This window comes from Ochlerotatus camptorhynchus, unplaced genomic scaffold, assembly GCF_037179485.1.
Source record: "Ochlerotatus camptorhynchus isolate MF236.1 unplaced genomic scaffold, CSIRO-AGI_Acam_v1.1 ptg000626l, whole genome shotgun sequence".
Lineage (NCBI taxonomy): Eukaryota > Metazoa > Arthropoda > Insecta > Diptera > Culicidae > Ochlerotatus > Ochlerotatus camptorhynchus.
Window position 1 is genome coordinate 1860193 of NW_027041105.1, and position 26882 is coordinate 1887074.

Genomic DNA, 26882 nt, shown 5'->3' on the forward strand with positions numbered 1-26882 from the left:
ATTCTGCCTATTGGACGCACGTGAAAAACTAAAGTCAAATACATGTTGACAATGATTGAACACACGGCACATGCTACGAACTGGCTCATTCAAACCATAATTTGTCCTGGAAGTATCGATGAACAAAAAGGCGTGTGTACGTAGCTGACGTCTCCTAATGTTTATGTTTAGCTGTGTAAGTAGCGAAGGGCAGTCGATGAGAGACGTTAACAGATCACTGACAAAGCAAGCTTTTGCAACATCACGTCTAACACTGAGTAGGTCCAGATGAATGAGTTTGCAACGACTCTCGTAACTAGGAAGATCCAGACGGTCAGTCCAGGGAAGATGTCGTAGAGCATAACGGATGAATTTCCGTTGAATCTTCTCAACGCGTTGAATTCCATTTTGGTAGTATGGACTCCAAACAACGGAGGAGTATTCAAGTATGGGTCGCACCAAGCTGCAGTACAAGGCCTTTAAGCAGTATACATCTTTGAAGTGCTTGGCAAAGCGAAATATGAAGCCTAGCTGGGAAGATGCTTTCGAGATGATGTATGTCAGATGAGCGTTAAACGTTAGCTTCGAGTCCAAAAGCACTCCCAGGTCTTTAACCAAGGATTCTCGTGCTAGAGACACTCCGGACAAGCTGTAGTTATGGATGAGCGGTGAACGTTTGCGAGTGAAGGAAATCACTGAGCACTTGGATGTGTTTAATACCATACGATTTCTTCTGCACCAATCAGCAAACGTTTCGAACTGATGTTGTAAGAACTCGGCATCGTCTAGTTTCTCGATGATCGCATAAATCTTGAAGTCGTCTGCATAGGATTTCTTGTGACACCTTAGAACTGAGTTGACGTCGTTCATAAACAACAAAAACAGAAATGGCCCCAGATGACTTCCTTGCGGTACACCGGATGTAACAGGAAACGAAGTTGAAAACTGGTTGCCGAGCCGTACACGCATGTTACGCCCCATCAGATATGAACGTAGCCATTTGAGTAGCCTAGCATCAGCGCCTAATTTATCATACTTGGCCAGAGCGATTTCGTGGTTCATCTTGTCAAAAGCTGCTGACAAATCCATGTAGATTGCGTCAATTTGGCAGCCACGCTCTATCGAGCGAGCAAGAAATGAAGTGAACGTGGTTAAGTTTGTGGTAGTAGAGCGCTTGGGCATAAAGCCGTGTTGATCTTCCGAGATGTAGTGCGAGCAGCCGTGTGAAAGGAAGTCCAGAACAATCAGCTCGAAGAGTTTTGAGGTTGCACATAGAGCGGCTATGCCACGGTAGTTTGAAACTGTTTGCTTACAACCTTTCTTATGTACAGGAAACACGTACGATTCCTTCCAAATAGTCGGGAACACGCCTGATTCCAATGAGAGGTTGAACACAGTAGCGAGAGGTGCTGAAAGAGAGTGGATGCATTTATTCAGCACTATAGACGGGATACCGTCTGGGCCGACTCCGGTAGTATTTTTCAATCGTCTGCTAGCGGAAAGCACCGTGTCACTTGATATCGGAGGAAGTTCACCAAGCGGAGGAAGTACAGGCACATTACTCACGGCATCAACAATATCCTGCGGGCTAGTTGGGTCATTGCAAAAAACTCCGCTAAATTGTTTCCTAAACAAGTCAGCGATGTCGTCAAGGGCAGAAGCTTCTGTGTCACCATTACGCATAGTGGAGGGAAGTCCCACTTCTTTCCGCTGGCCATCTACGTATTTCCAAAAGCTTTTAGGATTGAGTTTGAGACTTCGCTGCAACCTCTCTTGATAAGAATTGAATAGGCGTTTGTTAAGGATCTTGTAGCGTTTGTTTGCTTTGGTGTAGCGTGCTCTGTTTCTTGCGGTTCGGTGTCGAATGAACTTCCTTAAGGCACGCCTTTTAGCCGTTTTGAGACGTTTCAAGCGTGTGTTGCTCCAGATTGGGAAAGCCTTCTCAGGGTTGGTCTTTGTCGGCACGTACTGGTCAATAGCGTAGAATACGATGTTCGAAAGGGTCGACGCCGCCAAATCGGTGTCACAATCACGAAACGTAGTGTTCCAGTCTATACTCGATAGGAAAAGATTCATGCCATCGAAATCAGCTATGTTGAAATCCAAAAGCACCTCTTCGGTAGTATCCTGAAACTGGCAATTAGTGCAGTTGTTCAGAGACAGCAGTAGAGCTGGATGATGCATGCAGTCTTTGACTAGAGGATGAGGAGCTTGTGTTACAGAGCAATTGGGTCGGAGGTCTTCACTGACAAATGCGAGGTCTAACATGCGGTTGTTGCTATTAGGTACCACATTTATCTGCTGCAGGTTAGCGGTGCTGTATCCATCCAGAAGACATGTGGTTGTTCGTCCAAAATTCAGTTCGTCCAATTGATACAGCTCGATGCAAGCGGAGTCACTGACGAGAACCAGGTCAAGAAGCTTAGCTTAAATAATAGGTTTCGCATCTTCTGGAGTGAGGCCACATTAGCTGATTTAATCTCTTTCCTAAATGAATTCAAGGCTTCCTGCATTGATTATACTTTCTTCAAATTGAATCCACTTTTATGAGCTTAAATTTTCCAAACGGAGACCAACCTTTTCTGAAGTGGTTCAATACCTTCCATATGGAGTCTAAACTTTTCGGTTGAGTGATTTAATTATTGTTAATGCTAGTCTGAGCTTTCCTATAGTTATTTAACTAACTTTTAACGTAGATTCCACTCCCTTAAACCCCTTCCTTGCCCTTGTGAGATTCAAATCTTTTGTAAATTAGGCTGAGATTTTAAAGAATGGACCTTCGTGTACCTGATGGTAAATCTTTTGAAGAAGCATAATTGATGAGAAAACTGGGTTACATCCACAAAATAACGTAATTTTATAGAAATGTAGGGACATATTCGGCATTGCAGTTGGACGTTGATGGATTTGGCTTTTGCCTACGTCTGTTGACTGTATTGGATTTATTATATAAGTGGCGCATTTAAACGAATGATTCTCCGCTGCTTACTCGTTGGTGTGTCCTATAAAGCCATGTGTGTCCGTTTCCTTAATCCTTGTTGAGTAAAGTTGAATTCCGTTGTTTGTGATCTCGAGGCTCTCAATCGTCATCATTTTCGAAATTTACAGGAAATCAACAAGCACCCAAAGAGTTATCCCCTATACTTCCAACCATTCGTTTTAGCAAAAAAAATGCCGCCTTCCACCACATGATTCATCGGATGCAGATTCTCCACTTAGCGATACAGGAAAGGTTAAGGAATTACAGTCAGGGTTCAGCATTTTCGAAACAAAGAAAATAAAATGAACCCTCCGCAGAATCGCTTCATTTCGAGCAATATCATGTTCGTGTAAGTCATCGTGTTTCTTGTTAACGAGTCACGATGAACATTCCTCTTTCAAAAATGCCTGGACTATCGCTTGTTTCGTTCGTCAAATGCTTAAGTTCATTTCATTTTATGCAAAGACTTGTTTCAATTGACGCAATGAATGACTCGAAAACTGCTTCCTACTTGGGGCAAGACAGCTTTTGATCATGAGTAATATCTGAGTTAATTTTGAGTAACTCTGAGTAACTCGCGTTGCTCAACATCAAATACGCATAGCAACCGAAACTGTCAAGTAATGTAAATTTATGAATTTCAACATTATTTTAAACGGTGCGCTTGCAATGCTTAACCGGGAAGATCTTTCGGCAATTGAAGGGCAATTGCACTTTCGTATTGTACGTGTACGAATGGAACTACAAGCTGCCCCTCAAAATCGATGGAAGATTTTTATTGTGACCTTATCGAACAGTCAGAGATGTTTTCCTTTACTGCCATGTCGACGACGTTCGAGTACTGCAAACATTAGCAACCGCATAGTATGGATTCTGATGGACAATCTCATTAAAATCCCAGTGCAGCTTCCCAACAATATCAAAGGGAACTTCGGACAATCCAAAGAAGGAACATAGACTATCCCAGGAGAGATTCCGGGCAATCCCAGGGAGGATTTTACTCAATATTGAGAGGGATTCATGAACGTTCGGGGGGGATTCCAAACAATCCAGTTAATTCAAAAGGAGATTCTGGACAGTCCCAGTATGAAAAAATTAGATGTGGTGGTTTCTGCATACCATCGACGATCGCTCATTGACAATCTTCATATAAGTTTAAGAATAGAATCAAATATGAAGTTGGTGAAATGGGTAACAATTTCCACTTGCAGCGGTAGCCAGTAGTACTTCTGAGGGTAATCTGAAGATACTGTTGGAACGGACAGTTGATGAAGTTTCTGTTGAACGATGGTAGAAATGCGGGAGAGGGTGGAAGATTCTTCCAGGGCAAGTTTAAAAAAAAAACATCCAGGACATGTTGGAAGAAACTTCCATACAAAGTCGGACGAAACCTCCTAGAGAAATCATAAGAATCCTTCCGAAGAAGCTAGTCGACAGTTTCAAGGGGAAGTTGGAAGAAACTTCCAGAAAATTTCGGAAAAATCTTCCGGGAGAATTCTGGTGACGTTCAAATTTTAATAAATCACTACCGTAAATTATAACTGGTCCACTTGCAAAAATATTTCCCAATTTCCGGGACGAGTCTTCAGCTATTTTCAGATTCCCGAGTAGCTAGAAATGGCACACCACCAAAAACTTCAAAGACTTTACACTTTAGCCATGGATCCATAGAAAGCAAAAGATGCCTAAGCATCCGCTGGCGTGGACAAGATCCATCTTACTTGGATCTTTTAATGAATGAATCTTTAAATCAAAACATTCCGTCAGACGGCGATTGCTTGAACATCGTTTGATGAAAAATTGCTACCTTGTTTATTTTTGAGTAAATATGAGTAACTCAAAATGACTCACTGCTAATATATTAACTCTGAGTACGTTTTCTTCCACTTTCTCTTCAATTCGGGGCTCATTCGACTTGTCACGACCTGACGATGCAGGCATCAAAATATAGTATCGAGATAGTGTCCGCACAATATCAGTTGCCGATAGGGATGGCATCCCCATTATATGTAGTAATGATAAATTATTTAATATTAAACGAAAATTAAATTAACGAGGCCATTCTGGAGTCCAAGATGGCGGCCATCGGGTTTCAGAAAAAGTGTTAAATACCCTTTGGAATCCAAAATGGTGGTCATCAAGTATAATAAAACGTGTCAAATACTCTAAGATATGAGTACTTTCGGAACGGAGGCAACGCATGGCTGCCGAAAACCAATATCCGATGCTATGTTGGACTCCATACGGCTTCCACAGGGCTTCAGAAAAAGTTTCAAATACCATATAATATTGCTATTTTCGGAACAGGGACAACTCGTAGATGCCGAAAATCAATATCCGATGCCATTTTGGAATCCAATATGGCGGCCGTCGGGCTTCACAAAAAGTGCCAAAAACCCTTAGATCTGGGTATTTTCGGAACGGGGACAACGCGTAGATGCTGAAAATCGATATTCGATGCCATTCGTAGGCTATTTGACACTTCTTCTGAAATCGGAAGCCACCATATTGAATTTCAAGATGGCGTCGGACATCGATTTCTGGCTTCTAGATGTCAGTCCTATTCCAAAAAACCCACGTTGATCGATATTGGACAGTATTTCACCGTTTTTTTTCTCCGAACCAAGGCCGCCATCTTTGATTTAAAGACGGCTTGACATCAATTTTCGGCATCTACGTCTCATCTCCATTCTGAAGATAACCATATTTTTTTGGTATTTGAAACTTTTCCGCAAATCGGAAGCCGCCGGCTTGGATTACAAAATGGCGTCGGATATCGATTTCTGGCTTCTAGACGTTACCGTGATTCTAAAAAAAAACGTTTGTATGGGTATTTGATAGAATTTACAACTTTTTCTTAAATCGGAAGCCGCAATCATGGATTTCAAAATGGCGTCGGTTATTGATTTCCAATATCCCGACGTCACCCCGATTCGAAAAATACCCATATTGATGGGACGGCATCAGCATTTCCCATTTTTCAGAAATAGGAAGCCGTCATATTGGATTTCAAAATGGCATCGTATATAGATTTCCAGCCTCTAGACGCCATCCCGATTCCAAAAATACCTATATTAATGGGTATTTGACAATATTTTCCACTTGTTCCCAAGCCGCCATCTTGTATTTTCGATCTGTAGACTTCATACCGTTTACAAAAAATACCAATATTGATGTGTATTTGACTGTATTTCCACTTTTTCTTAAACTAGAAGATGCCATCATGGATTTAAAAATGGCGTCGCATATCAATTTTCGATATCTAGACGTCACCCGATTTAAAAAATACCCATATTGATGGGTAAATAAACCACCCGAAAATGGTAAATTTGACATTCACGTGCACAGATCTATGCGCATACGTACCTATGAACCGAGTGAACAATCAACACAAGTCATAAAAAATGCGCGAATTTGGAACGAACAGATTCGCTTTAATGTAAAAGTAGGTTCATTTGACAATGAAAGAAGAAGTGAACACGAGTAAAGCCAAAAAAAACAGCATGAAAACTGATCGCAAGTGGTTCTATTTTTGTTGACGGGGTTCTGCTCGCAGAGAGGACATAATCACTTTCAATTGAAAGTGATGGTTGACAGCTTCATCGTCACTTGACGATTTTCGATTGAAAGTGACTTTGTGGGGCCCTGATTACAGTACATCTTCGAAACAGCGAGACTTAACGGATACACGGAGACCACAATACAGGCAATCATCGATAAAAAAAAGCAATAATTCTAAAAAGGAGATAATTTACAACCCTCACCCTTGAAACGAGTGTCCGTTCCATTTGATCAAGATATTGCTTGTAAACTAAGACCACAGTTAAAACAATTCGGATTAAATTTAGTTTTCACCAGTAGACATAACTAGTTTATTTTTTGTTTTTATTTTTTTTTTTTATTATGGTCACTTTAACACTCTTGGGTCATTCGTGACTTGTCCGGGGGTGAGATTTGAACTCGTGACTTTGGCGTGAGAGGTATGGATGTTAACTACTACGCCGGGGTCGCCCCCACATAACCAGTTAAAATCGTTGTTAGGATCCACTTAAGACCCAGTTAATGTTTTAGGTAAAACAGCTGTAATCATCGTAATAAAGTATACGTAGGACAAACCAAGAGAACTTTAGCAACTAGATTTAAATAACATATAGCGGAGGTTAATAAGGCCAAAAAGACCAAAAGGCCAAACTCATGCGTATGATTAAAAAACTGTGAACAGTAAAGTTTAAGGAAATTAATTGAGCTTTTTGTTAAACAAATTTTCAAGATTGAACACTAACGAATAACATTTCAAAAGAGCGAAAATTGCTCAAATTATGCGATAAGTGAATTTTAACCTACGAGTATCTCGAAAATAACAACTTTGGGCAATTTAAGCATTATGAGCATTTTTGTTGTAAATTTAATGTGTTTTAATATTAAAACTATATTAAAGATATTCGATGACTGCAGGTGGTATTTTGTAAAATACTTATTTTTTCAACAATTCATAACTTTTTTGTTTATGATTTGCCCAGCAAATGCACAGTGTCAGTAGGCGATACTTTATCTAAATTACAAAATAAATATAAAAAAAAAATCAAAAAAAATTGAGTTTTTTAAAAAAAAAAAATAATTTTACAGTGTTTATTTTTTATTGGAAGGCACAATACTTTTCCGCAACTTCGCCCAAGAATCCATCTCGATCAAACAAATCGTTCACGAGATATATATTTTTCTATTGATGCGTATCATTTTTGCATAAGCCCTTTTCAAGTGTTAGTCGTGTGCAAAACTAGGGAACCATATATGTAAAATGGCATGTTGGGCAATAACAAACAACTGTGCAAAGTTTCATTATAATCGTAGTAGGTGCGAGCTTTTAGCAATCTAAAATAATGCGTCGGAAAAAACTGGTTTTGAAATTTTCCAAAAAGCATCAAAGTAAATTGAACTTTAATTGCAATTGTTGCATGGCATGTTATATATAATATTGTTAATATCTTTTTTTGTTTTTAGTTGTTGACCGACGAATACCAGCATCAGCATTTGCCATCCGAAGGACTACCGGCCTCAGCGGATGAACTTCGGAAAATCTTTTTGAACTTTTGATTTACTGTCAAAACTTCAATCGCAAAAAAAGCCCAGTCAAAATGAAGGAAATTCATCAAAGTTGTGTATGCTCATCCTTTTCGGTATGCTGCCAACTGAAACAAGCTGAGATAAAAGCGTACAAAGTGAACTGAACTTTAAATTGCCTTTAATGTATTCAGAGACGACATGAATTTTCATGCGTCTCACAAGAAGTCAGGCGGCGAAGTCCTTATAGCTCTTTCGGCCAATTTTAACTCAGAAATCATCTTTACATCAACATTTAAAGAATTTGAGCATGTTTGGGTGAAATCACACATATCCGGTGAATCGCACATGTTCTCCTCAGTGTATTTTACACCTGGCCATGCTCAATAAAATACTTATGATGCCTTCTTCCAAAGTGTTTAACAAATTCTATCTGAGCTTCCTCCTGAAGTTAAAGTTTATGCCTAGCCTATTGGTCCCAAGCAAATCGATTAATGCATCCTATTCCAGTCGAATTTCTAGTACACTGAAGTATTTTTTTACGCGGTTTATTTTTTACACGGTTTTTTGTTACACGGTTAGTGCCGCTGAGTCGTAATTTACGCGGTACGGTTTTAACGATTTCTCGACAACGATACAACCTATCGACTTGATTCAAATCACATTATCCGTTTCAAGCTAAAGGTAATCAATCGAATGGCATACTTAAAAAAAATCTCAATTTTTGGTGTAAATACAGAAATTTTTAAAATATGTATATATGGACCATAGTATGCTATAATTAAGAGGGGCATCAAAATCCGATTTATAAAAAAAATATTTAAGCATGTAAAAAATCAAAATCTCGGTAGTTTTTTTACGCGGTTTTTTTTACGCGGCACGTATTCCCCGCGTAAAAAGTGACTCCAGTGTACTACACTATGTTTGTTTTGATTCGCTATGTAAGATTGACAGATAAAATGAGGGGCTCGGGGATTTTCCTATATTTCGAGGGGTGCATCGTTAGTTTGGGACCGAAAAGAGTACCAGAGCTGAACAAAAAAGTTGAGCATGTTTCTTCGGGACCTTCTGGTCTTAGAGTTACCTCTATGATTATAGTGTTACGTAGGAAACCCTGGATAGCGATAATTTGTCATTAATTCGACAAAATTTGATGTGATAATGCACATTTCCCACCAAACTGGAGAAGATAAATGTTACGTCTTGGTGTTTTCAGTGCCTCTTTTATGAAGCAATCAATAAGTAAAACCAAGACGCTCCAACGGCTGGATCGGACAACTAATTTTTTGATTCGGAATGTAAACAATCACATTCAATGGTAAGGTTCTAGTTGCTGAAAATAGGACAAACAATGTTTTCTGAATTAAAATATGGGTCTCTTATATTAAGTGTTTTTATACATTGATATCGAAGGAACCTGGAATCCAGAAGCAATCGTTTAATTCCATCTCAGTAGTCCTGCTTATTTGACTTTTCATTTTTCTGTTCGATTATCAAACTGTCCTTCAAATAAACCACACGTTAATTGAAAGAGCTCTACTTTCACTCATAAAAGGTTATGGGCACCTCTACGAGAGAAGCTGTGTGCGGTATTCCGCAGTTCAACGGTGGTTCCGGATTTCAGCACTGGAGCTTCAGAGTAAAGATGTTCCTGGATTCCGTGGGAGTATCGAAAACTTTAACTGAAGAAGCACCGGCAGTAGCAGCTGAAGAGGTGAAATTTGAAGAGGCAGACCGGAAGGCCAAGTCATATATTGTCAGCTCCCTGGCGAATGAGTGTCTGGCGATCTTCTACGAGAAGAAGACGGCCAAGGACATGTGGAAGGCGCTCGAGAACACCTTTACGAAGCGGTCAATCAGCACTCAAAACCTGGTGAGAAAGCAGTTGAATCGTCTGAAGTTGAGAGATGGTGATTCGATGAGAGCGCACTTGCTGGTGTTCGAAGACTTGATCCGGCAGCTGACAGCCGCTGGGGCGAAGGTCGAGGAAGCTGATTTGGTCATTTCGCTGTTCCAGACTCTACCGGATGCGTATGACCCCTTGGTGACGGCCTTGGAAAACATTCCTGAGGAAGAGTTCAGTTTGGAGATCGTGAAGCAACGCTTATTGGCGGAAGAGCTGAAAAGAACCGAACGTCACGAAGACTCAGGTGAGATCAAGGCTGCGGCATTTTCTGGAGAGAAGAAACGCAAGTCTACGAAGTTCCAAGGCAAGTGTCACAATTGTAGAAAACGTGGCCATTTAAAGAAGGACTGTCGGCAGAAAAGCGGTGAAGCTAATTCGGCAGGTCAACGGAATGCAGTAAGTTTCATTGCAAGTCGCAAGATTGAAAAGACACCAAGTGGAAAGGTGGTATTCAAGCTCGATTCAGGTTCAAGCGACCACCTAGTGAATGATTTGGCAGTATTTTTGGAAATTCGCAAGATGAAGCAACCCATTGTGATCCAAGTAGCGAAGGACGGAGAAACACTGGCATCAAAAACGGTTGGAACCATCGTCGGAAGCAGTAACAAGAGCACGTCGTTTAACATGAAGGATTTTCTTTATGTCCCCGAGCTTCGCGACAACCTGATGTCCGTTAAAAAGTTGGTGAAGGCAGGCGTTGTGGTAATTTTCTGCGGTTCCGTTGCGGTTCTCAAGAAAAACAACGAAGTAAATATGTGTCAAACTGAAGCGACCAATTTGTGGCACCGAAGGCTTGGACACCTGAGTCAACAGGGAATGAAAGCAATCATAAGTAACAATCTTGTGGATGGTGCTGATTTCAGAGCAGACAAGCTGGCGTTCTGTGATGCGTGCGTGCAAGGGAAACAATGTCGTGAACCATTCAACGGCACACGCCCGAGAGCAACAAGGCCGTTGGAAAGAATTAATTCGGACGTATGCGGACCAATAGAACCTACTGCGTGGGATGGTTCGAAATATTTTGTTTCCTTCATTGACGACCATACCCATTTTGCAATGCTGTTCCTGATGAAGAGGAAATCGGATGTGTTTGATCGATTCCGCGACTACGAAGCAATGGTAACGGCGCAATTCAACATGAAAATCTCGAAACTAACAATAGATCAAGGCCGTGAGTATCTTTCTAACAACCAAAAGCGTTTTTACTAACAGAAAGGTATTCAAATCGAACCAACCGTTGCTTACACGCCTCAACAAAACGGTGTTGCGGAGAGGTTCAACCGAGCCATTGATGAGAAGGTCCGCACGATGTTAATCGATTCTCAAGTCCCGAAAAAGATGTGGTCAGAAGCTGTCATTACTGCCGTGTACCTGGTGAACAGAAGTCCTACTGTAGCCCTGCCGAGAAGTATGACACCAGCTGAATGCTGGTACGGTCAGAAGCCAAGTCTAGAAAAACTTCGAATTTTCGAATGCAAGGCGTTCGCTTGGATTCCCAGCCAACATCGAAAGAAATTGGATGCCAAGAGTCATGAAACCGTCATGGTCGGATATGCACCAAACGGCTACCGACTGTGGGACAAGAAGTCAAGAAGAATTATGATTGCTCGTGACGTGAAGTTTCATGAAACCTGCTTTCCCTACAAAGCTAATCCTGAAAATCAAGCAGATACACCACTCGTTGTAGTACCGTAAGAGCAAGAGGGGGAAGTTGTTCGTGATTCAATGGAACCGTCACCTGAAGAGAAGCCGATGTCACGTGAGAATACTCCGATTGCTGATGATGCAGACGTTTTGGAGGCGGATGATACCGGAGCGTTCCCTTCGCAACTATAACAACTCGAGTTCGAAGGACAAGCGATGTTGAGGTGTAGCGATCGGGAGCGCAAGCTCCCCCATAAGTTGTTAAATTTTTTCACCGGTTACAGAGCAACTTCTGCTGGCTCGTATTCCACAGATGCTCCTCAATGCTACAGTGACATCGAAGCCCGCTGCGATCGTATGAAATGGCTCGAGGCTGTTGATGAGGAATTGCGATCCATGGAGGCGAACGGTGTGTGGCAGATGACGCCCTGTCCACGTGGCGTGAAACCTCTCAAATCCAAGTGGATATTCCGTGTGAAGGAAGACGAAGATGGCCAGGCCGCTCGATATAAAGCCCGACTAGCAGCGAAGGGCTACCTGCAGCGTTATGGAGTTGACTTCGAGGATACGTATGCACCGGTGGCGAAGTTATCAACCATCCGGACTGTGCTAGTTGTAGGCGTCCACAATCAGTTCCATTTCCATCAGATGGACGTTAAAACTGCCTTCTTGCATGGAGATTTGAAGGAGGATATCTATATGGATATTCCTGAAGGCGTCCAGGCTCCAGCAAATATGACCTGCAAGTTGCTGAAATCATTGTATGGATTGAAGCAATCTCCACGATGCTGGAATGAAAAATTCAACAGTGAACTAGTCAAGATGGGTTACAAGCGGTCCCGCCATGACTACTGCCTATACACACGATGCGAAGAAGGAGACGAGCTGTACGTTGTACTCTATGTGGACGATTTGCTAATCTCAGGGAGGAAATTGGAATCCATCGCACGTATGAAGGAGAAGCTTTCGACTGTGTTCAGCGTGACTGACTGTGGAGAAGCACGCCACTTTCTAGGAATGAGTTCTTCAACTTTCGCAAGAGGCGCACGTGGCAAGAGTCTTGGAGCGTTTTGGACTGGCTGAATGCAATCCAGCTAAGTCACCAATGGAGAAGGGACTGCAATTGCAACGAGAGGGGACGCCAACTGAAGAACCCTACAGGGAGCTACTAGGCAGTTTAATGTATATTATGCTGTGCGTTCGGCCGGACATCTGTTTTCCATTAGGGTATCTGGGGCGCTACTAGCAAAAACCAACAGAAACACACTGGCAGTGTTTGAAGCGAATCGAAGTGCTAATTGAAGTTCGAATGCAATGACGACCGTCCGCTCGTTGGATTTGCTAATGCTGACTGGGCGGCCGACAATGAAGATCGAAAATCAGTCACGGGATACGTCTTTAAGGTGTTTGGATCAACGGTATCATGGTGCAGCAAGAAGCAAACTACAGTTGCTATTTCGTCAAGTGAATCCGAGTATGTAGCTCTGAGCGCTGCTACTGCAGAATCCCTGTGGTTATCTGGAGTACTTAAAGATTTGAAGGCCAAGGATCCGAAAACACCTGTCACCATATTCGAGGACAACAGAGGCTGTATTGGAATGGCGAATAACTTGGAGACGAAACGAAGCAAACACATTGATGTTGAACACCATTTCATCAGGAACCATATTGCCGAAGGACGCATCCAAGTGGAATCTATTGGTACTCGCGAACAATTAGCTGACATATTCACCAAGCCATTGGACTCTGGACGCTTTCAAGAACTACGGATGAGTCTAGGGCTACACGATTGAGAGGGGATGATATCGAAGGAACCTGGAAGCCAGAAGCAATCGTTTAATTCCATCTCAGTAGTCCTGCTTATTTGACTTTTCATTTTCTGTTCGATTATCAAACTGTCCTTCAAATAAACCCCACGTTAATTGGAAGAGCTCTGCTTTTACTCATAAAATACATCAATCAAGCATTTACCTAGCAAGAATTATGTTATTAGGATGTGACATTAAAATTAAATAAGTTGAATATTGCTTGGTATTACAGTCAAAGTAAAAAACCAACAACCACCGCCATTTTGGAATCCAAGATGGTGGACCAAAATCCAATATGGCAGCCCCCGGACAGGGAATATGCATCTAAACCCATGCAATATGGGTATCTACGGAATGGGCTTGATGAGTGGAAGTAGAAAATTGACATCCGTAACCATCTTTGAATTCAAGATGGTGGACCAAAAACCAATATGAAGACCCCTGGACAGGGAATATGCATCTGAACCATCTTGGATTTGTGGAAGCCATCTTGGGTTGAAGTCCACAATTTTAATTTCTTCCGTAATGTTGACTTGAATTTCGGAATGCCCCAAACTCTAGAATTCAACAAATCTTCTAATCCTATGATTTTCGTTGATTTTGATCTTGGTTGATATTGATGCTGGTTGATTTTGGGAATCTAAAATCACGACTGATATTGGTCGAAAATCGCGTGTGATTTTCGTGCTGATGATGGCTTGTGTTATTGGTGCCTGTGATTTTAGGTGATATTGATCTTTAAAGATTGCTGATTTTGATTTTAGCCAACACTGCAAAGAAGCATCGATTCCTCTGACTTGACTTTGTTCATAAATTTGCCCTCCGTTATCGGGTATGTAGCAATCAGCTGAATGATATCCGCATCAAGCATTTTTACGCAAGCGGAATTTCGCCCATAGCGGGTTTCACTCTTTCATTTGTGAAGCTGAATTCAATCGTCAGCTTTATTTAAACGGACATATCCAGTTGTTTACTTGCAATGGTAACGACCAGGGTTACTTCCGCTCACTTGCTATAAAAAAATGTTTTTCGGAATTGTGAAATCATGAAATAGTATAATGTTAATTAGTACTTGTAAGTTACAAGAAGAGGCCGTGAAGTATATGTTTGACACATAAAATCTGTCAATATTGCTTTCAGTGTGTCACAATCAGCGATTTTACGACTCGTGAGCGCTCACTCTGAGTGAACGCTCACGAATCATAAGATCGCTGATTGAGACGTTCTGAAAGCGTAATTGACAGGTTTTATGAGTCAAACACATACTTTACACCCTCTTCTTGTTACTTACTAGTACAACATATCATTATACATCTAATGATTGCATAATTCCGAAAAATATTTTTTATAGCAGGTGAGTGGCAGCAACCCTGGTAACGACAAAAGCTAGCGAGCTGCAGACAATGCAGCAATTAAAGCAAGTACCGTAACAATAGTTGCCATCCAATACACTCGCGGTACCTGCTTCTTGCAACAGCTATGAGCGCACTAAAAAATGACGTATGCTAGCTATAAATTTCAAACGTCAGTTTTGCTGAGACCCCATTATTGTTTTTGTCGTTAGTTCGGTTAAAATGTCATGGGACTAAAACTGTCACCTCGCACATTTTTGTAAACTTACAAACTACAAAAAAGACATGTTAACAATAGTCATAAGCAGGTAGGGGAGCATCCATTAAGGATGTTACATGAAAGTCTGAAAAAAAGAAACGTCTCTTATGCCTTCTCCCCTTAGAGTGTGACTTACTTAATGTATTGGAGAATTCATTATTTTCTGTCAATCTAAGCAGCAACGGTGTTTTAAAGGGTGATACGGTCAAAATTTGGTCAAGGGAAAACGCGTGTAAATCGGTGAAATCGTTTATTTAAAAAATCAAATTAAATTTCTTTTTCAAGTTCAATTAGTATAAAATTCAGGAAAAATATTCAGTTAGGCTTCCGCTTTTCCAAATCCGAATTGCCGGGCCTTACGCTTGACCCCTGCCATCAGATTTTGTACAGCCACCTTGTCCACCTTCTTCGCCGCAGAAAACCAGTTTGCCTTGAACTGCTGCTCGCCCTTAGCAGTTTTTTTTGTCTTCTTTAGGTTCCGCTTGACAATAGCCCAGTATTTCTCAATTGGGCGGAGCTCTGGCGTGTTGGGAGGGTTCTTGTCCTTGGGAACCACCTGCACGTTGTTGGCGGCGTACCACTCCATGGCCTTTTTACCGTAATGGCAAGATGCCAAATCCGGCCAAAACAGTACGGAACAACCGTGTTTCTTCAGGAAAGGCAGCAGACGTTTATTCAAACACTCTTTCACGTAAATTTCTTGGTTGACAGTCCCGGAAGCTATGAAAATGCTGCTTTTCAAGCCACAGGTACAGATGGCTTGCCAAACCAGATATTTCTTTGCGAACTTTGACAGTTTCATGTGCTTGAAAACATCTGCTACCTTTCCCCTTCTTTTTGTTGTATAAAACTCCTGTCCCGGAAGCTGCTTGTAGTCGGCTTTGACGTAGGTTTCGTCGTCCATTACCACGCAGTCAAACTTCGTCAGCATCGTCGTGTACAGCCTCCGGGATCGCGCTTTGGCCGTCGTATTTTGTTTATCATCGCGATTTGGAGTCACTACCTTCTTGTAAGTCGATAGTCCGGCTCGTTTTTTGGCTCGATGCACGGTTGTAGACGATACACCCAGCTTATTTGTGGCATCTCGGAGAGAGAGGTTAGGGTTTCGCTTGAAACTACCGGCAACTCTCTTTGTCGTCTCAGCGGCTTCCAGTTTTCGATTTCCCCCCGATCCAGACTTCCTGGCTGTCGACAAACGTTCCCCAAACACTTTAATTACATTTGTAACGGTTGATTTGGCAACTTTTAGTGATTTTGCCAACTTTGCGTGCGAGTAGCTCGGATTTTCGCGATGCGCGAGCAAAATTTTGATACGCTGCTCTTCTTGCTTGGACGGCATTTTGACAACTGAAGAGTGAATTCCAAAATCAAAATAGGAGCAACATTCTAAACACACACACCTTCAAAATGAGGGGTGTTCAGGTTTTTTAAATGCAAAATTGAAAGAAATACGTCAAGTTGATATTGACCAAATTTTGACCGTATCACCCTTTATGGGGTTGTTCTCGATATGCGATTCACACATATGTAGCATTTGTTTGTTTACATTAATTTGCTGCGTGTTGCTCTATCCATTCCAATCGATAGAATTGTCCAAAACTGTTTCATATCGCTTTTAAAACACCCAAACTTCTCAAGTGAGTTTGACCATTGTCGGAAATCGGTTTTTATTCGGCAACCTTTCCATTTGTAGTGCGAATAGATCATTTCAAGAAAAACCTTGGGAGCGTTCCATTTTTCACTTAAAATTTATATCGGAGATGAACTAGCCAGTTGGCTCAAAATCTCCATAAAAGTTTAAAAAGGATAAGACTTAAAATTTACACTTATGTTCGCTAATTCCTCTGTTGTTCCTGGATCGATTTTCAAATAGGCCTTTGTCAAAATTAATTCCATGTCTATCAGAAATAAGTACAGTAGAATACCAGGGCTGTTTTTTTTTTTAATTATAGTCACTAGACTGATGCAAAATTTGAAATTTTCGAAATTTTTAATAATCTTATGGCAAGATTAAGCAACTGTATTGTGGGCAACACTGTATTCTGCAGTGTGACATAGTAGCCATGATTTATGTCCTCTATTCTACGCGCCATAAACACCAATGTTGCCTGCTGAACAGTTGATAGAGCATAATCATAAGACATCAGTGACTTGAATCATTAATAATTTTTGTTCCTTACATTTGATCGAAAAGTGGTCTTGAACAAAGTTGTAGTTGAGAATTTTTTCAACAAGCTCAGCTATCATTTTCTAAAGTAAAGTGAACTGGCTAATTTTGAGATAGATATGAACCGAAATTATGGTTTCTCCATAGAAATTCCAATATAAACTTCAAATGGTTTGCGCCAAGTCAGTTTCTTACTAAATGAGTTCAAATTTTGGGAGGCTAATCAGGGCCCAATTTGGAACCGTTTGAGCACTGTGGAGCGAAAATTTAAAATTTTGCATCAGTCTAATAGTCACTTTAACGATCTTGGGTCATTCGTGACTTGTTCGAGGGTGAGATTTGAACTCGTGACTTTGGCGTGAGAGGTATGGATGCTAACCACTACGCCGGGGTCACCCCCATACCAAGGTTATTTTAAAATGTTTTATCTGTAAAATTTAAATGAAAATTCATCAATTCAGAGTAAACAAGTCAATTTGTGTGTTTGGTACGATACTTTAGTTAATAAGCTACGGAACGAAGTCAATGAGAATGCGTGATATAAAGGTTTGCACCCATTATTCCCAAAAACAAAAGAAGCACTCCAACCGAATCATGTTTTATCTTCATCCGATAGGCCGAAGTGAATTCATTGGCATTTTAATGGCGTTTCAATGCGTTAGGCCGAGTTTAGAATCCGTACGCCGAGTTTGGCGTCAAGAAGCAGTGTTAGACTTTTGACAATATCTCAACGATTGGTATCTCTTTATCAAATCTTACTGTACGTACGGAAAGGTAAATAAATTTGAAAGTCATAAGTACTAATAACATTCTGTTTGGTGCTAAACTGCGCTAAATTAAGAAAGACTAAGTGCGGGTTGTGCTTGATAGGCCGGAAATGGGGTAGCTAACCCTACAGCATAAAACTTAATAAATAGGCATATCAAACTTGACCTCTCACGGCCATCATGAAAATCATCATAACGATGCAGATTTTGAAATTCTGTACTGTGATGCAGTGATGGCATAATCATTAGCAAATTGATATTTTCCCGCTCTCATACGCTCTCAATATCAATCCTTTATGTATATTGATTTCACAAGTTCCTTCGATATTGCGAGACAATTCAAAAGTGTAAAGTTGAAGCCGAGAGTTGAATCGACGCAAACATGATTCCGTTGCGCCTCGTTTTCCTAGAAAGAGAAGGGATAATAATGCTATCTGTTTATTGTCTTCAGCGATGGCAGACACGAATCAACTGCTGCCAGCCGTTATGGAAGTTTCGGTTACGTTCGGATGTAAAGCAAAAATCACGAAACTCAATCTTGCCACAGTTAGGTGAGATTTGCAGCTGATGAGATTTTTAGCTTGATATTCGAGGTGAAATTTGATTTTTTGATATTTTCCAACACTGCTGTGAGGTATGGGAGTTGAATCTTTTTTTTTCAATTGTTTTTTTGTTAGGCTCAAATGTCCAAAAGACTCCACAGGGCCGAGAACCATAAAATTATTTAATAATATCAATCAACTATTAAAGGGGACATAGTTAATGAGTCCTACTTATTCTTCCTTAGAGGTGATTTGAGTTTAGCTTCCGCTTTTATCCATGCCCTCAACTACATTGCTTCATCTTACTGTTTTCCCTTCAGCAACGCCCGCCGCTTCGCCTTGTCTTTATCCATTATCCGCTCCTTCTCGGTAAAGCTATCCCGAATTTGAGGTAGTAGTACGAACTTGAAAAAATTCTTCGGCGTCCGGAGACGTCACATCCATCACCACCACTCTTGTAGGACCTCAACCGAAACCTCGTTTGGCGATGCACTTCCAGTCACTACACCAGCGTACGCACTGGTATCTTCCTCATTCCTTTGTTGGTTTTCTTCTTACGTTTGTTGTTGTGCTGGCTGCTTCCGATCCTTCCGCTTGGGGCAGGAATTCATCCCCCCTCCGCCTTACAAAGGAAAAATAAACTTGTTGTTCCCTTGATAGAATATGTTCCCTTTTCGATAAAGAAAATGCAGCGAGTTGGGAACCTACATCTATTTATAGACCCCGCACACCTGTGTGCATATCCCTCCCCCCTCTGGTGGGAGGTCGTCCACTCTCACATATTGAACGGTTCCCTCAGCAGGCAACATGCGTACTTCGGCTAGCTTCCTGTCGACAGAATGAAAAAAATAATTGTCCACGGTTATTCAACAAGAAATCTTCTAAATTATAATTGATAAACATAGATTTTTCCTCCGCAATGCGATATGTAGTGAATAGCGATAATTTACACTGAATCCGCGTCCAGTTGCAATTTCATCCATAGATGGTCTCGCCGAGCCATGTGCGAAGCTGAAACTAATCGACAGCTTTATTTCAACGGACATCTCGAGTTGTTTGCTTCCAACGGGGCAACGACAAAAACGAACAAACTTCAAAGAATGAGTTGCTTTCGAAAAACAGACAATCACTCACATAAATTGTGAATGACAGAAGAGGCTGACTTCAAGCGAAGCTTGATGTCTCGGAATCTGTAAACATCGAGTGAATAGACATTTTCAACTGAAGCAAGCGATTCAAGGAAATGTTGGATTTAGCAGTAGTCCATTCAAAATTAGTCATTTCTAAAGAATCTTACAATCAACGAAGTTTAGCAGTCATTGAATTTTTGATTTAGGGCTGTTGAATTTGTGCTCACTTCATAGAACGGACGTTCACAAAATGAAAATGATGGTACGATTTGCATGATAATCAATTTGCCAGAATAATTATTAGGAAAATCAAAATTTTGTTTGACTGAGTTAGATGTCCAGAATAAAATGGTATCGGGTTTTTATTCGATGAATTTTGTTTCGTCATATCATGGAATAGGCGGATATCATCCTTAATTGAATTTCACCTTCAATGCGGTAGAGTTAGGACACATTGAGACAGTTGATATAAGAAGTTGATGCTGACGCTGACAGTTGTGTTTCCAGATCTTTTAACAGACAACATTTTAGAAATATTTTTTCTCAGAAATATTAACTTGGAAATCAAAAACAGATGAAATACGGGTCTTTTTCGCTTTATCCCAACTGAAACTCAAATCATTCGCATGTATATTGATCGATTTCAGACCTAGCTACTGTCCCAAAAGTAGAACGTCGTTCATAAATTTCTTTTCAAATATGTTGTAGAAATCATTTTTCTGGAGAAATTCTATATTTAAAATCCCTTCTTCTTCTTCTTATTTATATTTCAGTCTTATTGCATATTGCATATTAGCTTATTGCGTGCTCGCAACTTAGTGTTGTAGATGCACTTCCACAGTTATTAATTGAGAGCTTTCGATGCCAATACCAATGCATGAATTTGTATATTGTGTGGCAAGCACAATGATGCTCTATGCCTAGGGGAGTCGAGAAAATTTCCAACCCGAAAGATTCCCTCGACCGGACCGGGAAACGAACCCGCCGCCTCCGGCTTGGTAATACCGTGCCTTTACTGACTATGAGGCCCCGTCCCAGCTTATCAATCCAAGGATTGATTTATATTACAAATGCAGTAAAAACAGCCAAATTCAGGGAAATTCAGCGTCGGGCTTCCCAGGGGTTCCACAGATCGAAACCTATGTACATCGATACGGAGAATAAAATTTAAACAACGTATATGTAACAATTAGATACAGATCGCTTTTCCCTTATCACAGTAGTTAGGAAGTTGATTAGGTTAAATAAAAATTGATTATTTCAAGGTGATAGAAATTAATGAAATCGTATCCACGATCTCCACGAACAAAATAAACCTAGCCAGCTTTTGTGAAATCAAATCAGATTTAAAAGAACTTACGATGACAATCTTAAAAATAATATTTCAGTAGTCGGAGTGCACATACCTGCTCAAATGAAGTTATCCTCAGTTGCCAACGCAGACATATTTAAGTATCCTCGGTAAACGACGCAAAACTTTAACTTAACACAAATTCTTTACGAAGTATCCTTAATCCTATTATTGCATTATCAGTTGAAATATACACGGACAACAACACTTAGCTCACTGTACACACAAATTTCACCCCAAACTATCTATCCACTGTGGCATACCAGATGTGCCATTCAAAATGTTATAATCCACAAACCATTTGAAATTTTCTGCCCCACCAACTCGTAAGACAAATAGTTTCATGTAAAAACTCGTCCTTCAAACTACCGCCTAAACAATCACCACCCCACCAAACATTCAGACTCCACCAGTGGCACCTGCATCACACATCAGGTGCAATCTGTTACTCGAGCACTAATCTCTGCCAGAATCCACTTTACTCATTTTGTAGCTCTTCACCCGAAGGATCGACGAAAAAAAAAAAGTAAGAACATCTACTCAACGGGACAAAAAAGCACCTTCCGCACACGAAGCCAACCGATATAGCCGGACAACGCGTTCAAATTGCAATCCTTTTTGGGTCACCTCTCGTTGCATATTGCATCTCACTTCCACTTTCACGAGCACATGGATTGACAGCGACTCTCGCTGACTGAAAGGATTAACACAAATCGTTACACAAAAAGGTATTCAAAACGACTTTTTCCTGTATGTCATCGTCGTCAGCATCTGTCGGGCAGCATCCTTTCCTGCTATACACATGAGTCGTTATTTTTATTTCCCGTTTTTTTTTGTGACTCCGAAGCGTATCAGCTTGCACTGGCCCGCAGAGAAACAGCAAAACAAATCATCACTCATTCGCCTTAATGGCCATCACTCGGTCAGGACACCACACACAATCGGGGAAAGTGAGCTGCACCACACTTTCAATACTATCCGGAAATGAGAATTCCCTGTCGACGGTCACACTGTATCCGTTTTCCTACGTGCAAATACCACTACTGCTTCAAAAGTATCTCCGTTCAACACCAGGAGCTGCTGCTCTGAACTGACTTGCTTGCAGGTCAAAATCACGCCGGAAAACGCGTGTTATCGCAACCCCATCGCCGTGAGAACTGCCGCCAAAAACCGTTTCCAAGTGGCAAGTGTGGCCAGTGCCAGAAAATGGGCTCTAGCCAGTTGGGCAACCACCAGCACCAACAGCAGCAACGTCAGCGTCGGCGGCCAACCAGCCAGCGGGGTACCACCGTCGAGTGACGCATGATCAACGGTAGCCGTGACCGTGACACGAACCGTGCCACGAAAGCTCGCTTCCCCTTCGGAAGCGACAGAGTCGCCGGACGGTTGTGGAATGAACACCAAGGAGACTCCCGAAGTTGGGTTCGTGCTTTTCTCCTTCGAGTGGGTTGTTTCCAATTGAAATGTATTCATTTTGGTGAACGGTAACAGTGTAGCCGGAGTTTTACCTTTGTTAAATATCCTTTCCTGAAACTAAGGTTTTAAAATTGGATTCAACACGTCTTTTTTGTCTGCGACCATTAGCCAGCCACACAAACTATTTCACCTAGGGGAAAGATCTAAGATTGGGCCCATCGCTAAAAATCTGCTATTTATCAATTTTATCTAGATGAACGCCTTTTTGGGACGTTACTAATGTATATTTTTGGTTGCTATCGAAAATTTAGTCGACTGCTGAATTAATGTATGGGCCCAAATTAGGGACACTTAGGCTGACATTACCTGCATTTCCCCTATATAAAACATGCCCAATCGCTCTAACTCGACAGTTTGATTTCGACATCGTAGAAAGAAATTGAAAATGAGAAATTGGCTCGGCAAGACGAAATTTTGTGATATCTGTAAGTACGTCTGTGGACGCGCACCAAGCTTTCTCCGATATCTGGTTGTGGTTGTGGTTGATATCTTATGTGGCATATTGACAAATCCAACTTAATGCCGGCGCTGTAATCGTAGCGGTGATGAACTTGAGATCATGTTTTCAATAGCATATATTTGCAAATTTATCATAAGAAAACTATTTTTACGTGTTATAATTGCTATATTCAATAACAGACAGCAAATATGAACAGAAAAGTTGTGCCTCTCTACGTAAGTAAATTCTAGTTTTTAAATTCAAAATTATTGACTTCTAAAAGGGCTATTTGAATTTTGTGTTTCTGGTGGTTTGTGCGACTAGAATCGGCGGGAGGAAAATTAAAAATAATTATTGTGAGGCTATTAGTAGTGTTGGCTGATGTGTAGAAAGAGCTTTTGGAGCTAACTATTGTGTCTGAATTGGAAAGATTTCGTGTGTTTAAGTTTCGAATTCACTATCGTGATTGTGTTTGGTCATGTTTGATAGTTTATTGTAGCTTAGAATCGACCCAAGAAATGCAACGGTGGAAGTGGGACTTGACCGCGTGGATCTATTATTAGGTTTTTGCAAAATGCATTACTTTGTGCACAGAGTGGAAAGATATTTAGTTGTGGTTGTTTAGAGATGACTAGAGAAAGATAAGCATCAGGAATGCGCTCCCGGATGTATTGATTTGGTGAGTGTGTTTCAGTTGAAGATTGTTCTTACACATTTCTCGATTGCATTTTCGAGGGGACGTGTCTGCTTTTGTGGGTAGTGCGTTTGATTGTCGGTTTGGTGTGGTTGGTGGCTCGCCCGCGCGTTGTGGCGCCGCCATCAGGTAGGGGAAAATTTCTCCTATCTGATGGTGGTGTTGGCATGCGTGGGTGGGATGCTGGTTGCGCCGGATTGGCGATGGGATGCATTGTTTGCGGGAGTGGATGCGTCCCTTCGGGGGAGTATTCGAGATTTATGTATGTTCATCGTTCATCGTTTCATTTGTCAGAGTGATGACCACGGTCGCATGATGCATGTTCCTCGGATTTTTACGGTTAGGTGTATACGAATAATTCACTATGATTTTATTTCCATCTTGATATAGTTTGAGCTTGAATACATCCTAGGTCCTATTATATTATTATTATTAAATATTCATTGATAAATATTTATAACAGAGTCAAAACACAACTGGAAGAATCAACGTAACATCATTTGATTTTCTCTAATGTATGTTTAACGTTCATATGACAGTTAAATTAACCATTTTATTTTTCCTTTCTAGGATAGAAAGTTACATAACTTATTGATAAATTTATTTGTATATTTGTAAATACTTATTTAATCAAATTCTGAATCTGAATGATGAGGAAGCTTATTGTGTTCGCGAGCCTTCCGTTTAGGCTGGACGCATTGATTTAAATCTTTAAGTTTATTTTCAGCTCTTCGACATTTTTAGATTAATATTATAATGATTCACTATTTTCAGCCTTCGTTCAGGAAAATCCAAAAAATCATTGGAATGCATGTTACAATTGCATGAAAACTGTTAACTGTCCAAATAACCTCGATTTTTCTGACTATTGATGCATTATGAAAGTTTACCATTATTTAAAAAAAAAAGCATTCCATATTGCGTTAAGAAATTCCATGGTGCATAATAAAGTGTTTGTTTCAATTCCAATAAAATATCAGAAGTTGAAATCAGTTGAATGTATTGAGGTTAACTGAAATCGAGCTTATTTGTATTTTGTAGTACTTGTTTATTTAACATTATTTTATATATTGCATGACTAGTAAATTAGTTTTATTTCACATATTTAAAATCTCATTATATCACTATATAACTATCATTATATAACTATAATCTTCATTTCTAGAAAATAGTGGTCCTGTAGATCCTGAAGGACCAGAAGGTGTATCAAATAGCTTATCATTGCTATTTACTTTTTATTTTATTATAATATAATATGAATTTGGCCGGTTGCTTATGGTGCAGCTCCACTTGGTTATTTGGCTGAGATCATTCCTTTTTATTTATTTATACAGTAACCCCTCCCTATCTTTCAAACATCAATTCAGCTTATCGTTTACCAAAACGAACCTTGCTGCAAACCCTACCCTCTTACCCAACATCCCAGTGACTCCTCGTGGAAGTGCAGAGGATTTCTCGGCTTCCATCAAAACGAGTGTCACGTCAACACATTCCTACCCATTCCTTTCTTGACCTGCGGTCAGGCGCGGCTGGCGCTGGTATTGCCTAATTTTAGATCACCAGTTTTTACACATTGAGGATGATTGCTAGTCCTAAGCATCGTCTATTGGTTCACTGTGTAATTACAGCTGATCTGGCAATAACAGAGTAACAACCGTGGGCGGTCAATCATGCATGCTCATGCTCAAAATTATTGACTTCTAAAAGGAACTTAAAAATGAGGATGCTTAGAATTCTATAGATCACCTTCAACCAAGCTGCTTAAGCCACAAATAGCCTTTTATCAGAACTTTTGGTGACTTTGGTTGATACTTGCCTGGAAAAATTTTTAAACAAATTGTATTTTTATACAAATTCATAGAAAACCGATGTCATCATGCGATCATGTTTAACGACCTTTTCGACGTGATGAACAGCATGCACAAAAATTCTCAATGTTTCCAAAATCCTTTGTCAATAGATAACATTGACCATTATCACGAAGCCTTCAACTACATCGAGGATTACATAAATTCAAAATTTCAATTGGCTCCACACAGAAAAAAAATAAATTTTTATGTTTATGTTTAATAAATTTTAAATGTCGACAATCTCATGTAATTTTTATGGCCACAACATTAAACAAATCTCGATGAACATTTCAAATGGTCCTATCTTCTTTGATCGATTCTCTTAATCGACTTTCTCTTTTGATAACCACTGCTATGCAAACAGATTTTGCAACATAGTTTGATAAAGGAGATTCTTTTTTTTTAACTAGTTTTTTTTTATTTTTTCTAGGCTCAGTCGTGTGTGACACTTCGCGGAGCCAAAATCAGTAATGTTTGATTTAAATTTTAAATAGCAGTATTTCTAGGTTAGTACTGGGTACCAATTATTCTGGCGGGCTCGAGGTTTTAATGGGTAACAATTTCAATTGGAAGGATCTAGGTAGGAAACTGGTTTCTGAAGCCTCCTTCAGATACTACTCTCGGACGGTTGACCAAATCCTGGCTGGACAACAGGAGGATAATAAGAATGGGACACAATGACTGGAAATTGTTTGGAATGGAGGGGACGGTCACCTCAAACTCTAATATAAAACAAACAAAGGAATTCGTAGATTGCCTGCATGTAGGGAAGATCACGTGTTCCCAATACATCTCTTACTTCACGGAAGGGTTGTCTACCTCGGGCCACTAGGGCATCCAATAGTCGTGCTCTGGAGGCGTCATTACCCGGGCAATACCAAACTGCGTGATCGATGTCATCATAACCGGTTCTGCACCTACATATATTGCTGTCAACGAGGTTTATTCTATAGAGATGTGCGTCTAGCGAGTAGTGGTTGGAAATAAGTCTTGACATCACTCGAATGAATCCCCGACTTACATCCAGACCTTTGAACTACGAAGAAACAATTTGAATAATGGAATGTAACCACCGCCCAAGAGAATTTCTTGTCCAATCGTTTTGCCAACTTAAAAGAGAACTCTGACGTACCAATGGGAAAAATTCATCATATGAAATTCTTCTATCATAAATCTCGCCCACCTTTGCAAGAGAATCTGCCTTCTCATTGCCTGGGATTGAGCAATGTGAGGGGACCCGAAAAAGGTAATCATTTATGCGATCTTTGACCAGCACACTCATCTGTTCCCTTGCCTTTGAAAGGAAAAAAGATGAGTGCCTACCTTGTTTCATCGACCGAATAGCCTCAAACGAACTGAGACTATCCGAGAAGCTGAAGTAATGGTCTATGGGCATATCGGAAATCATCCCCAATGCGAAGTTGATTGCTGCTAGCTCAGCAACATAAACGGAACAAGGTTCCTGAAGTTTCCGAAA

General features: G+C 40.5%; 1 protein-coding gene across 1 annotated transcript in view; it reads right to left on the minus strand.

Annotated features, from left to right (window-relative positions):
- Positions 1-22047, minus strand: part of LOC135714193 (dopamine receptor 2-like) — a 105856-nt gene extending 83809 nt beyond the window's left edge. Inside the window, exon 1 of the mRNA XM_065237505.1 lies at positions 21002-22047. The gene's annotated coding sequence lies outside the window, so the exon portion shown is untranslated. The remainder of the gene's footprint in view (positions 1-21001) is intronic.
- Positions 22048-26882: the final 4835 nt, after the last annotated feature.